The sequence below is a fragment of the Orbicella faveolata genome, unplaced genomic scaffold (genome assembly GCF_042242905.1).
Source record: "Orbicella faveolata isolate gen_17 unplaced genomic scaffold, um_ofav_v1 contig_37, whole genome shotgun sequence".
Lineage (NCBI taxonomy): Eukaryota > Metazoa > Cnidaria > Anthozoa > Scleractinia > Merulinidae > Orbicella > Orbicella faveolata.
Window position 1 is genome coordinate 1,591,833 of NW_028301566.1, and position 13,168 is coordinate 1,605,000.

A 13,168-nucleotide genomic window follows, 5' to 3' on the forward strand; every position below is an offset into this window, starting at 1 on the left:
CGCCGCGTCAGACTAGCCACGAACATTTCACAAGTAATTCTAAAATTGGTTTCTTAAATCCGAAACAATCCGGAAAGGGATTTTACGTTTCTTCACTAAACATATCAAACCAAGATCTCTCGGATCATGGTGCGTCAAAGGAACTAAAGAATCCACTTCCAGAATGGATTCCTCGGTTCCTTTGACGCACCATGATCCCAGAGATCTTGGATTGATCTGCCTACTAAAGAAACGCAAGATCGCCTTTCGGATTCTTTCGGATTTAACAATCCAATCTTGGATTTTCTGAAAGAAACGCACCCTTAGTTTATCTTCCCGGCAGGGAAGTGAAGTAGCAAGAGCTGCTTAATTGGAACGCCGGCCAGCGAGTCATGAAGGCAATAACACACGATATAGTTCAGACCCACAAAAGCTGTGTTTATGCGCTATATGTGTTTCTCGGATACAGCAACAAACACAAACTGCTTCTCTAATGACCTCCTTGTTAAAAAGCAGACAAAAAGAAGCAACCCCCTCCCCCCTCCCCCGAAAAAAAGAAACCATTTAAATAAAGTTTCATTTAATTGTCAGTCGTTTTCGCCAGCGCTTTGCTAACATTTGCAACTTGGTTTCGGGGGTTGTAAAATTCTGGAGTCTGTGGTCTATTCCCTCTTGATAATAGATTCCCCATCGCTTTGAGATACAATACCTTTTTATTATTATTATTATTCACATGTTTTTATCGCAATCTACTTATCTCAGCGAGGGCTAGGAAACTAATCAAGAACAAAGTTGATTTACAGAGCTGGCTATCGATGAAATTTTTTTCAAAAGAAAGAATCGAACACAGCTAGCAAGTATTTCCCTCAGGAAACCAATTTTGTTTTGGTTTAACAGATTCATCTATTCACAAGATGGTGTCCCTAGGTTTCCCCGCAGGACGTCCCTAAATTACGTTTTCAAGAGACCAAAAGATTAAACACTGCATGCTCAGTGCAATTACGATAACGTTTTTCATTCTTCCAAAGAGTGTCTTTTGTTTTTATCTAAGCTAGTTTGTTCATAAAACAGGAATTATTTGTCATATAAAATGAATGCCGCGATTTCAACCACCTGCTGAAATTGTCTGTACCTCATTTCAATACGTCAAGGTACAACTTTAGTGCAAACATGAGCAGGTGTCTTTAAAAGATATTGTATTTTGGAAAATATGATTTTCACGTCAATTGTAGATTTATCTCGATGACCAAAAAGTAAACCTAGCAGCCTCTCTAAAATGGAACCTGGTTTTGGATTCTTGGATGGTTTTGCAGTAGAATGGAACGTAGACACGAATATAGATTTGCTTAAAGTCTTATTTTAATCGCCATGTGCTTGGCCCGACAAGAGATTACATGATGCATGGGGCGCGCATGCCCGTATATGATGTGTCACGCTGGACGTACCGTGACATCCCCCCCTTTTTGAAAAAGAGGTCCTAGTTACATGCAGATAAATCGATAAAAGGGGACATGATAATCAATGCTAATCAAATTAATATAATCAAACGTCTATCAAACGACAACAGGAACTAAGAACAGTTTCATGGGTGTAAATAGGAACCCAACGTCAATAAAAGAGTTTTTTGTTTGTCCCTATTTAATCTTTGAACTTGGTTGGGACAAATTAATCAAACGTCTATCAAACGACAACAGGAACTAAAAACAGTTTCATGGGTGTAAATAGGAGCCCAATGTCAATAAAAGAGTTTTTTGTTTGTCCCTATTTAATCTTTGAACTTGGTTGGGACGCGAGTGATGCGTCCAGTCCTTGTAACTTGGCTCTTTGGGTGATAACAGGTTCCTTCACTGGTTACAACAGCACCTGCTGGCTCGAGATCAATTTGCCTCTTGCTGCACGGTAGTTGGAGAGACAGTGACTGATCTGGTGTCGGTGTACTGTCTTGAGGACTGGCTTCTGACAACGGAGGTGGTCTGGTCACCTTGTCATTGGGTATGTGTGCGTCTTTGGAGTCGTCTACTGGAGTTACTATACCGATAGGCGGAGTGTTACTGCCAGCTGAGAGGGGTATTTCACTCTGGCTCCTTGGTCTCAGGTGCTCTGTTGTTCTCTGGTAGATCTTCCCTTGAATGTCCACTGTGTAGGTTCGGGAGCGCTCTATTGGCTGTGGCCTATTTAGCACAGTTCCTGGCTGCCAGGTATAGTTCAAGGTGTTCCAGACGAACACTGGTTCTCGGTTGTTAAGGGCCTTCTTGTCGCTACCAGCCTTCCTGTCATAGAATACTGCTTGCCTCTCTTGGCATTTCTGGTTAGCTTCATGGTGGAGGTCATCATTCGGGTGTTTGGACTTCAGTGCGCTTCTGCTGCTTGGGAGTGTCGTTTGGGGTTTACGTCCAAACACCAACTCGTGAAGTGATGGCATCTGGTCACTAAGTGGAGTCGTGCGATACATCCATAAGGCTGTGTAAGGGCATTCCTTCTCCTCTAGTGCTTTTCTTAACAGTGACTTGCAGGTTCCAATTGCCCTCTCTGCCAGGCTGTTGGCTTGCTGGTGGCATGGGGAACTACAGTGTAGTGTGATGCCACTTTGTTCGCATTTGGTTTTGAATCTTTCGCTGATGAACTGAGATCCGAAGTCGGCAATGATAGTGGCTGGTAGGCCATATTCTGCAAGGATGCTTGTGAAGTGGTTGCACACGGTGTGGCTGGTCATGTCGTTGAGGAGTCTTATCACAGGGAATCTTGAGTAATAATCGACGACCATAAGGTACTTCTCCTTGTTAAATTCAAAGATGTCCGTTCCGAGCTTCTCCCATGGTCGGGTTGGAAGGTCTGGCTGCAAAATGGGTAGTCTGGGCTGAGCTGGCTTGTGTTTGTTACAAAGGTCGCAGTCCTTTACCATCTGCCTGATGTCAGCGGAGATACCGGGCCAGAACACTGATTCTCTAGCTCGGAGGATGCATTTGTTCTCTCCTTGATGTCCCAGGTGGATCGCTTGGAGAACTTGGTTTCTCATGGAGGCTGGTACGACGATCCTGCTACCTTTTAGTACTAGGCCGTCCTCTAAAGTGAGGTCGCATCGGAAGTTCCAAAACTCTCATAGTTCTTGCGGGCATTGTTTTCTGTAGGGAGGCCAGCCGTTGTAGATGGTATTCTTCAGTAGATTCACGGTAGGATCTTGTACTGTAGAGGACTTTACTGCTGTTAGGTCAATGGGGGTGGATATGAAGTGGATGTTACGCTGTGATGCGGTGTCCTTAGTCGTAGTCTCAGTGCCATGTGTTGCTCTCGTGTGACACACTCGTGACAGGGCGTCGGCAACTGGGATGGATCTCCCCGGCTTGTACTGGACATTGATATCAAATCGCAGGCATCTAAGAAGTAGCCTCTGCAGCCGGCCTGGAGCCTCATTGATGTTTTTCTTGAAAATTTGTTCCAAGGGGGAGTGATCGGTTTCAACTGTCACGTTTCGACCGAGCAGGTAGTACTCGAACTTCTCCAGGCCATATGTGACTGCCAGACACTCACGCTCAATATTAGAATATCTGGACTCTGCGTCGGTGAGTGACCGGGACGCCATGGCAACAATGTGTTCATTTCCTTGAGAGTCTGACTGTCTTAGCCAGGCCCCAATGCCTGTTTTGCTTGCGTCACACTGAAGGATTGTGGGTGTACTCGGATCTGGGTCGTAATAGGAAATGAGTTTGGACGTGCAGAGTTCTTGCTTAATCCTATCAAGTGCCTTCTGGTGGTGGGGCTCCCAGCTAAAATGGACGTTCTTCTTGGTTAGCTCTCTTAGTGGCGATGTTAGGTCCGCTAGCTTTGTCGAGAAGCGGTTCAGGTAAGTTACCATGCCCAGGATAGTCTGAAGCTCCCCCATGTTTGATGGGCTCTTCATGTTGTGAATTGCTTCAAGTTTCTCCTTCGCTGGTTGGATTCCATTCTCTGTCAGAACGTGCCCGTAGAAGTCGACTTGTGCCTGCTTGAACTGCAGCTTTTCGGAGTTTAGGCTGACATTGTGCTTGCGAGTGGCCTTGAGCATTTCACAGAAGGCTTGGTCGTGCTCTGATTGGATTGCGCCGCATACCACGATGTCATCAGCAATCCCCATTACATTGGGGATGCCCCTGTAAACCTCATCGAGTTTGCGTTGAAAGATGTCTTGGGAGAGTTTGACCCCGAAGGGTAATCGTTTAAAACGGTACCGTCCGAAGGGAGTATTAAAGGTGCACAGCAGGCTTGACTCGTGGTCCAAGGCTACGTGCCAATAACCTTTCTTAGTGTCAACAACAGAGAAGAATTCCTTTCCATGCAGCTGCGGTAGGAGCTCATCGATGGTACGGGTGTGATAGTGCTCTCGACGTATGCTCTTGTTGAGGTCCTTAGGATCAAGGCAGAGTCTGATCTTCTTTTTGCCTTCAGGAGTTTCTCTGATGTTACATACGATTGAGTTTTCCCAGTCGGTTGGCTCGGTCACGGCTGTGATGACATCGTCCACGATCATTTTATCAAGGTCCTCCTTGTATAAGGGAAGTATGTGTACTGGAACGGTGCGTGGCGGGTGGATGACTGGGACAGGGTGGTCAATTAGCTGAATGTGATACTTCTCTCCCGGAAAACAGCCTAGCTTGTCGAAGCAATCTTGGTATTCTTCCATAACAGTGGGCTCGGATAGCTGACCACGTTGTGCCTCAGCTTCTGTCTTGGTTGGGGGAATGGTGTTAACTTCATCTAAATTTCTTGATATTATTCCCAGATCCTGGCATTGTCGGCACCCCAGCATAGATGGGCTTTCTGTGGCTTCCACGATGTTGAATTTGATATTGGCTGACTTGTCCTTAAAGGAGACCTTTAAGGTGGCAACACCAAGGTTTTCTATTGCAGAGCCTCCATATCCTCTAAGGACATTGCTGCATGGGAGGATAGTAATCGGGAATGGGAAGTGCTGTAAGTCTGCGGAGGTGATGACGCAGGCGTCTGCTCCCGTATCTACTTTCAGGCTCATGTCATGGACTTCATTAATCTTGACCTTGGCAAAGATTTTGTCTGGGTGGCTGTCGAGGGCGTTTAGTGAAATCTCTTGGGTTAGCTGGTGCTTTGTTGAAGTAAGGGTTCCAAGAAATACAGTAGTGGGTTCTGTGTCGCTTGTTTCTTCTTCTGATTCTTCTTCGAGAGTGTACTCATAATCATCCTCAAGGGGGTACTCATCCTCTAGGTGGATGTCCTGGCCCTGGTACTCTGGGCTACTCACGATCTGGTGAACCTTTTGAAGGCGTTTTTGCATGCACAATGGCCAGTAATGGCCAGTCTTGCCACAGTGCTTGCATTTTGCATTCTTGGCGGGGCAATTCGCTGATTTATCATGGGTGTTTCCACATCTGAAGCAGCCTTTCGACTTGAATTGAAGTCGGCGAGGTTTTCTTCCGGTATGATCTCTTTGGTTTTGGTCGCCGTAGGAAGTTTGGTGTGTGAAGCTTTGTCCCGGTGGGTGTTTTTTAGTCGAATATGCAGATTCTCTTTGAACTGTGTGAAGATCAGATTTCTCGTCACGTTTGGAAATTATCTTCATTTGTGCTTTAGTACTTTCCTCGACTTTCGCCAGGTCGTAGACTTGCTTGAAGGTTAGTCCGTTACCAAGTGCTATCGCGTCTTTGCGTACTTTATCGGACGCCACGCCAAATACCAGCGTATCTCTGAGGGTATTTTCTTTAGCGGCGGGATCGTATCCACCATCTTCTATTAATAGTCGCGCTTCGGTTACGAATTCCTCAAGTGGTCTATCTCCCTGCTTTAGGCATCGAAGTTGGTTTCTAGCGAGGATTTCATTACTTTGGGGCTTTGTATAAGCCTCTAGTGCCGCCATAACTGGACTGATCTTGAGGTCGTCGCCTTCGCTGGCCCATGTGGTCGTGTTGTAGATTTCGAGGCCTTTGTCGCCAATCCATAAAAGCAGCAGTCTCACCTTTTTCGCCTCTTCGACTTTATCGAGTGGCCCCGTGAAGATAAGTTTGCACTTCTGTTGGAAGAGTTTGAAACGCTTGTGAATGTCTCCTGGAGTGGTCCAGTCCATAGCTGGTGGTTTGAATCGATCGGCCATGTTGTTTTGAATGCTCGAAGTAATTGATGTGCTCTACAACTTACGCTTGAATGAATTTGTGTTCGAATGCTTGAAATGCTTCACCTGGAGGATCCAGTATCTTCTCAGGATCCCGCTTCTGCACCATGCAGTAGAATGGAACGTAGACACGAATATAGATTTGCTTAAAGTCTTATTTTAATCGCCATGTGCCTGGCCCGACAAGAGATTACATGATGCATGGGGCGCGCATGCCCGTATATGATGTGTCACGCTGGACGTACCGTGACAGGTTTCTTTCCATCCTAACGATGGCTGGAAATGGATATATTATCTTCCTTGTTTGCAGCTAACGGCAGCTTCGCACTAAAACCAACGCGTTTGTGATTTCACTGGCAGTGGCGGACTTCTGTGTCGGGATGAGCGTTGTTCCACCAATGTTGTTCTGTGAGATGGCAACTGGGTGTAGCACACAATTCTATTGGATGAAGTCTTTAAGGTTGCTGTTCAGCTACGCGTCAGTGACAAACTTGTGCAGCTTAGTAGTGGACAGATACATTGCAGTTGTCAAGCCTTTGAAAGATTTGACTTTTATGACGCGCCGCCGTGTTGTTCAATTCAAATGGTTTCCTTATCTTGGGGAATCCAGGTGGCCGTTAGAATGGTTGATATACTAAACTGGTCTATTTTCAAAACATCCCTTCTCCTTCACATTATAGTCTAGATAAGTGTTATATTTTTTGAGGTTCTTCCGTGCTTTGTTTTGATAGTCGGCTTGATATCAATGTTACTTGTTATTTTCAAACACGATCGAGCAACTCGCACCATAGCAAAACAGTTGCGGTTTAATCATGGCGTTTTGTTTAAAACTCAGGAGAAATCCGCCGTCAAAATAATGGCATTTGTAATAGGCTTGTTTCTACTGTGTTACGGATTTTATATTCGCTGCACTCTTGCACATATCTTAAAGACGGGAAATTGTAATGATGAGGAATATAAAATAACAGTTCTAGTTTTAAACTCTGCCGTTAATCCTGTAGCGTACGCTTTCTATAAGAAAGACATAAAGAAGGAGATTAAACGATCCGTCTGCTGTGTTATGGCAAAAAAGTAAAAGAAAATATCGATCGTGTTATGAAGACAATTATTGTAGAAAGTGAGGCTCCTTCAGAAGTGTTTAACGAGCGACGAAATTCTTATTTTTCTTTCAGGTTTTTTTTGAACTTTGCAAAGGAGACGTTTCGATCATTTTTGAAGGCTAGGTAGCCTTCCATAACCATCTGTGTAAATGTTTCTACATCGAGAGAAAGGAGAGCGAAAATAATTCCATGTAGCATAACAACTTGTTTCTTTAGTTGATTGTATTTTGTTACTCCCACCTTTACCTTTGCTCGGCAAAGGTATCGGATTATTTACTTCCACTCCCTCCCGGTACATGTTCACAAAATGTTCAGCTCGACGAAACTAAACGTTGTACTTTTTTTTTTTTTTTCAATTTTAATGATCATTGTAAATAACATAAAAAAAAAAAATATATATATATATATATAATATATATATATACAATTAAGTTGTCCGTCCTCGTCCTCGTTTTCCACAATTGCCTACAAATTTCATTACTCGAGGTTTGGACTACGAATCCTTTTGGATCCTTCTGGCGCGTGGCATCCCTGTTGGCTCGAAGCATCTTAACTTTATATATATATATATATATATATATATATATATATATATATATATATGTATTGTAATATTTTTTGCACTTGGTGTAGCCACGAGAGTTAAATTTTTCCGTTTTTGATCGCCTTTTCTTTTTTGTTTTGTTTTTGTTGTTACAGGTTAACTTTTTGCGTACCTTTTTTGTACAGTTTTAAATGCAAATTAGTTTTTTCACGTCGTGTTATGTAATCGTCTATTGTTTATTACGTAACCTCGTTAAGTTTATTCTTTTAGTTCAAAATTCCATTTAAAAGCGTAGTAGTTTTTTAGTTGTATTCAGTCGTTGTCAGTTCCGGAGTGCCGTACAGATCTTGTAAGTAATCTCGTTTTTCCTCTCTATTTTTTGCTGTTTTTCGTATTGTTGTATTTTCAGTTTATTTAAGTTTAAGTTCGTATTCATTAATTTCTGTATTTGTTATTTTGGTTTTAAGTGAATCGTTCGAATTAAAGACGAATTCGAAACGTACAGGAGTGTTATTTACACTTAGTGAGGTATTATTTCACAACATATATATATTGCAAGACCACTGTGAACACAAACTAAAAAAGATTTAAAAGAACAACAAATATATGCGAAACAACGTCATTCAGGGGGTTACATGGCCTTTGATTGGACGAGGAGATTAGAAAACCAACACAATGACGTGAAAATGTCAGTCACCATAAAAGTGGCTGTAGTTATAATTAAAGCTAATTTAATACACCGAATGCTTGACCCTATAGGTGTTATAATTTAATTAAGAAGACGCATTTCTGCAACCATTTTATTTGGTTTCCAATTATCCTTCGTCAATTAAAATAAGCCATAAAAATGAGAGACTTTACTGGGGTTCTAATTAACTCATTTGGATGAATAAAAAAGAAATTGGCGAATGTTTTTCAAAGGTTGTTGATTGCGGAATAGATGTTTCTTCCATTAGGATTTTGTATACCTGTCTTCAAAAGAGAAACACCCTACTTCATCATTCTAGATGAGCAAAGAAGGTGCTATCTTAGAATTATTCTAAAATAAATGAATACCTCACAATGGTAGTCACTAAAGGTTTAAGAAAGCAGCGAAAAGCTAATAATCAGTTATAAAGAAACAGTCATGTATTCTTTACAAAATGCAGACAACTTACGGCATTAAAAACAGAAAACAACAAGCAAAGAGGGCGATCTGTGTTTGAGTTAGTGTTGTCAACATAGTTCATCTTCGTTGACGCAGGAAGCCAAATAAATTGCAGAAACTGCAGAGGATTACGGAGCGTGAACGCAATAGAACACAAAATGCTTGGCCTCGTACATTTATAGAACTGAAAAGTTATCAAAAATTAGTTACTTTGGCAGACTAGATTCAATAAATGTTTAGCACCCGTCTCATATAGGTGCTGTTGGACTGGACAAGAACAAGTTGCCTTATCAACTAGATAAGGCACGATCAGTTGTCGATAAACCCGGGGGTGTTCTTAAATCTATCGATGGAAATGGTCACCAGAAATTCAAACAATCAACCAATCAACTGGCCTGGGAACCAGCCAATCAACCAAACAATCAGCCAGCCAATCCAAGAAACAATTAACCAGTCGCTTAAGCAACCAATCACTCAATAAATCAAACCTCTCTTGAGTCATAGCAGAATTAATCATTGCTTTCGAGACGTTATTGCACTGATCACTGACCCCAACGTTAACCTTTGGCATGTTGGCTTGGATTTTCCTCCTATACAAACGCAGAATAATCATGATGGAAGGTTATATCCTGTGTGCGAGACGATATTTCGAAGATTTGCGGATTTTCCCCTTGAGCTCGTGCTTCACTGAATTGCTCTTAGAAATGATTTATTCCTATGTTCTCCTCCTCATTTTTTTCAGCTACAATGGAATCTTCTTTGTTCGGAAGACTTTCTTTAAAACTAATAATTTCGTGAAACATTTCGTGAGAATTTTGTATGTAGCATAATTATTCATCGACCCTTGTGATTCGAGCGAATAGCGTGTATGGTGTGAGTTCCATTCGAGTTGTACTGTGCTGGAGTCGTAAGCTAGTATTCGAGCTGTACGTTGAAATAAGAGTATTTTAGAGTTGTTTTTGCTATTGATTGCCGTTCCGTCCGACCAGTCTTGTTAATTTGTTCTTGATTTCCAGCTCATCCAAACATTTTCCACATCATGGCCTATCGCCATGGCTAGTGAAATGACTCACCAGGCACGTGCACATGAACTGAGAAGACGTCTAACTGTGTTTCCCACTACACATCCTTCTTTCTCTTCATGTGTTTTAATTCTCTACAGTCACAGTAGGGCTCTACTGTTGGTAGTGGACCCATCAAGTCTACAATGAACTTTTTCCGCGTCTTTGTTGGCATGGTGTTTAGTCTTCGCAGGAGGCGCGGGTTATGGCAACAGGGGTCATATCTTGCCATCCAAAGAATTTTCTTGCAGTTTCTTTCCACAACACTTTTCATTTTCGGCTACTACACCTCATAATCTACTACATCCATCATAATCCCTTGGTGTCCAAGGAATTCGGTGCACCAGGCCCAGACCCCCCTGTCTACCTAATTGAGTTACTCATCCTCAATAGAAGCTATCTTTATCTCTTGGTTTTAACATTAGGCCGCCTTAACCTCCACCACCTCAACGTAAGTTGTTGTCTTTTTTTGGCAATATTTGACGTTTTATTTTATTTTATTTTATTTTTATTATTTTTTTTAACGTAAGTTTTGATTGCAATTTCACAGCGTGGGGCTGGGTATCTTCGTCAAACGACTTCGGACGTAAGACATGTTCTGCTTAGAACGTAATTGTCACACTGCGGCATTCTCCTGAACAAGAAAGGATCTTCCTTTATTGCATTACCCACAATGCTTCATGGCCGCGTTTGCATTGGCAACTTAGATACAATCAGTATACTCTTGTCCAATTTCATTCTCCGCTACTGAATATTTTGATCTTTTAACATATTATGCAGTTGATATACAAAAGGTTGTAAAACTCAACTCGAAATTCTAAAGGCTGAAAAGCACAACCATAGTTAGTAGAGGCACAACCATATTCTTGGAGTCTCAGCACTTATACGGTCAAATTAGTCACATCATTTGTTGGATTGTAAGCCTATGAACACCAATAGTTTATAAACTGCTACAGTGTGTAGCCGTAAAAAGGGGCATTTTAGTAAAACCCAACGGGTGTTTTTCAGCTGATGAATTTCAAGCTTCCCAGTGACTAGTCAACGTTTGTAGTTTAATGCCTCTAATGTGTTCAAGACATTGTCTAATATGCGTTTTTCCCTTTTATCCCTCCTTAGACAACATCAGTCATAAAAACAAGAGAATTTCACCATCACTGTTAATATTACTGGTTATTAAACGCTCGGGTTTCCAGCAATATGCAATAATTGCTATTACCTCATTTTAATTTGTCAAGTTAAAATATTACAACCAAACGTGCAGGTGTCTTTAAAATATATTTACGCTATGCCATATGTCGATCGGTTTGATTTTCACACCAAGGTTTAAAGAAAAATGGAAACCTGGTTTTGGATTCTTGGATGATTTCTTTCCATCCTAACGATAGCTGGAAATGGATTTATCATCTTTCCTGTTTGCAGCCAACGGCGGCTTCGCACTAAAACCAACGCGTTTGTGATTTCACTGGCAGTGGCGGACTTCTGTGTCGGGATGAGCGTTGTTCCACCAATGTTCTTCTGTGAGATAGCGATTGGGCGCAACGCACAATCTTACTGGATATCTTATTTTAAGTGACTGTTCGGTTACGCGTCCATGATCAACTTGTGCGTTTTGGTACTGGATAGGTACGTAGCAATCCTCCGTAGGAAAAAAGATGGCGACTGGTACATTTACCCACAGTTCTTAGCGCACGACAACTTTAAAAACGTTTATAAAAACGTACAGAAATGTTATAAAATCTTCAAACCTAGGCTACTCAATGTCCTTTGTACAGGGACAAATATTATAAGCATTTGGCTTTCTTAGTGCCTTATAGGCTGTGTTAGGTTCGCAAGGCATCGTGGTAAAATGTACAGCCGCCATCTTTTTTCCTACGGTGGATTGTCAAGCCTTAAAAATACTTGACCGTTATGACGCGCCGTCGTGTAATTCAAACTGTTTCCCTATCTTAGGGAATTCGAGTTGCGTTCAGTATTTTTGCAGCACTAAATTGGCGTGTTTTTAGAGTACCTCTGATATTTGACTCACTGTTTTGGATACACGTGATATTTCTTGAGTTCCTTCCATGTCTAATTTTGTTATTTTGCTTTGCATCAATGTTACATGCTCTTTGCAGGCACGATCGAGCATAGTAGAATTCTTACTATAATTTACTTCAATGATGGTTTCCAATTATTTCTTGACCTATTATTTAACTTTGCGCCTGAAAAAGATCGCTCGAATTGAATTGTCATTTAAAATTGAAGTTGCGTGCACGCGCGCAGCAGTTTTTTTCAAAAATTTCAAGTTTTTTAAAAGTCAAGAAACCGTAGATGTCCTTCGTTTAGACTTCTCAGGAATTTAATTATCCGTCTGCATCAAAATATTCCTCCAAAACTTTGGAAAAACGAAAAAAACGTCGCATTTCCTAGACGACCTCCAGCCACTGCACACTGATGGCTGATAGTGTTCAATGGCTCAGCCAATCAGATTACAGCATTTGCATTAGTATACTAGTAGAATTCTACTAATATACGATAGCCACGCGTGTACATTATTGACTAGTGTATACGTGTGAGCCAAAGAATTGATTGATACTTGATTTTGTGACAATAGAGAACAGGCTCTAGTAAATTTGAACTTCCATTTGATTTGGAATATCCGGTTGAATGGTCCTCATTCGGGATACTCAAATGAAAGGCGCACATTGTCTATCCACCCTACCCGCCATGCCTCAGGCGAGTCAAAGTTGATAGGTGATCATAGCTTTAGAATGCACCAGATTGGGACTAGGAACAGCAATTAGTTGGTTGGTAAAGATTGAATTATTTATGATATAAAAGCCGTTTATATAAAAAATAGTAAGAGAACTTTTTATGTTTGAAAGTCAATTTACAATATCAATATCTCCGTGCTATTTATCGGTTTGACCATAGATTAGCTAATTGGAGTAGGAAAATTACTTATGTGAAACTAAAGTTGGTACGATAAAAATCCATCAAGACTCGCTACAAACGTACTCATTTGCATACTTTAAACAAACCTTTAAAAGCTTCTAAATCGCGCCAATAAAGTGATATATATTACCTCTTCCACGTGTGTTTAATTACACATTCTTCGTTAACGTGTTTTGTTTCAAAGTTCTTATTTCTCAGCCGTTTTGATTTAGAAGAAGCTTTCCTGGGAAATGTGGAACTCAAAACTCGATGCTGTTTGAATTGAATCGCTTTGTTTAAAAGAAATGC

At 41.4% G+C, this 13,168-nt stretch overlaps 1 pseudogene; it reads left to right on the forward strand.

Moving 5' to 3' along the window:
* Positions 1-1,254: 1,254 nt before the first annotated feature.
* Positions 1,255-7,176, forward strand: LOC149101571 (histamine H2 receptor-like; annotated as a pseudogene).
* Positions 7,177-13,168: the final 5,992 nt, after the last annotated feature.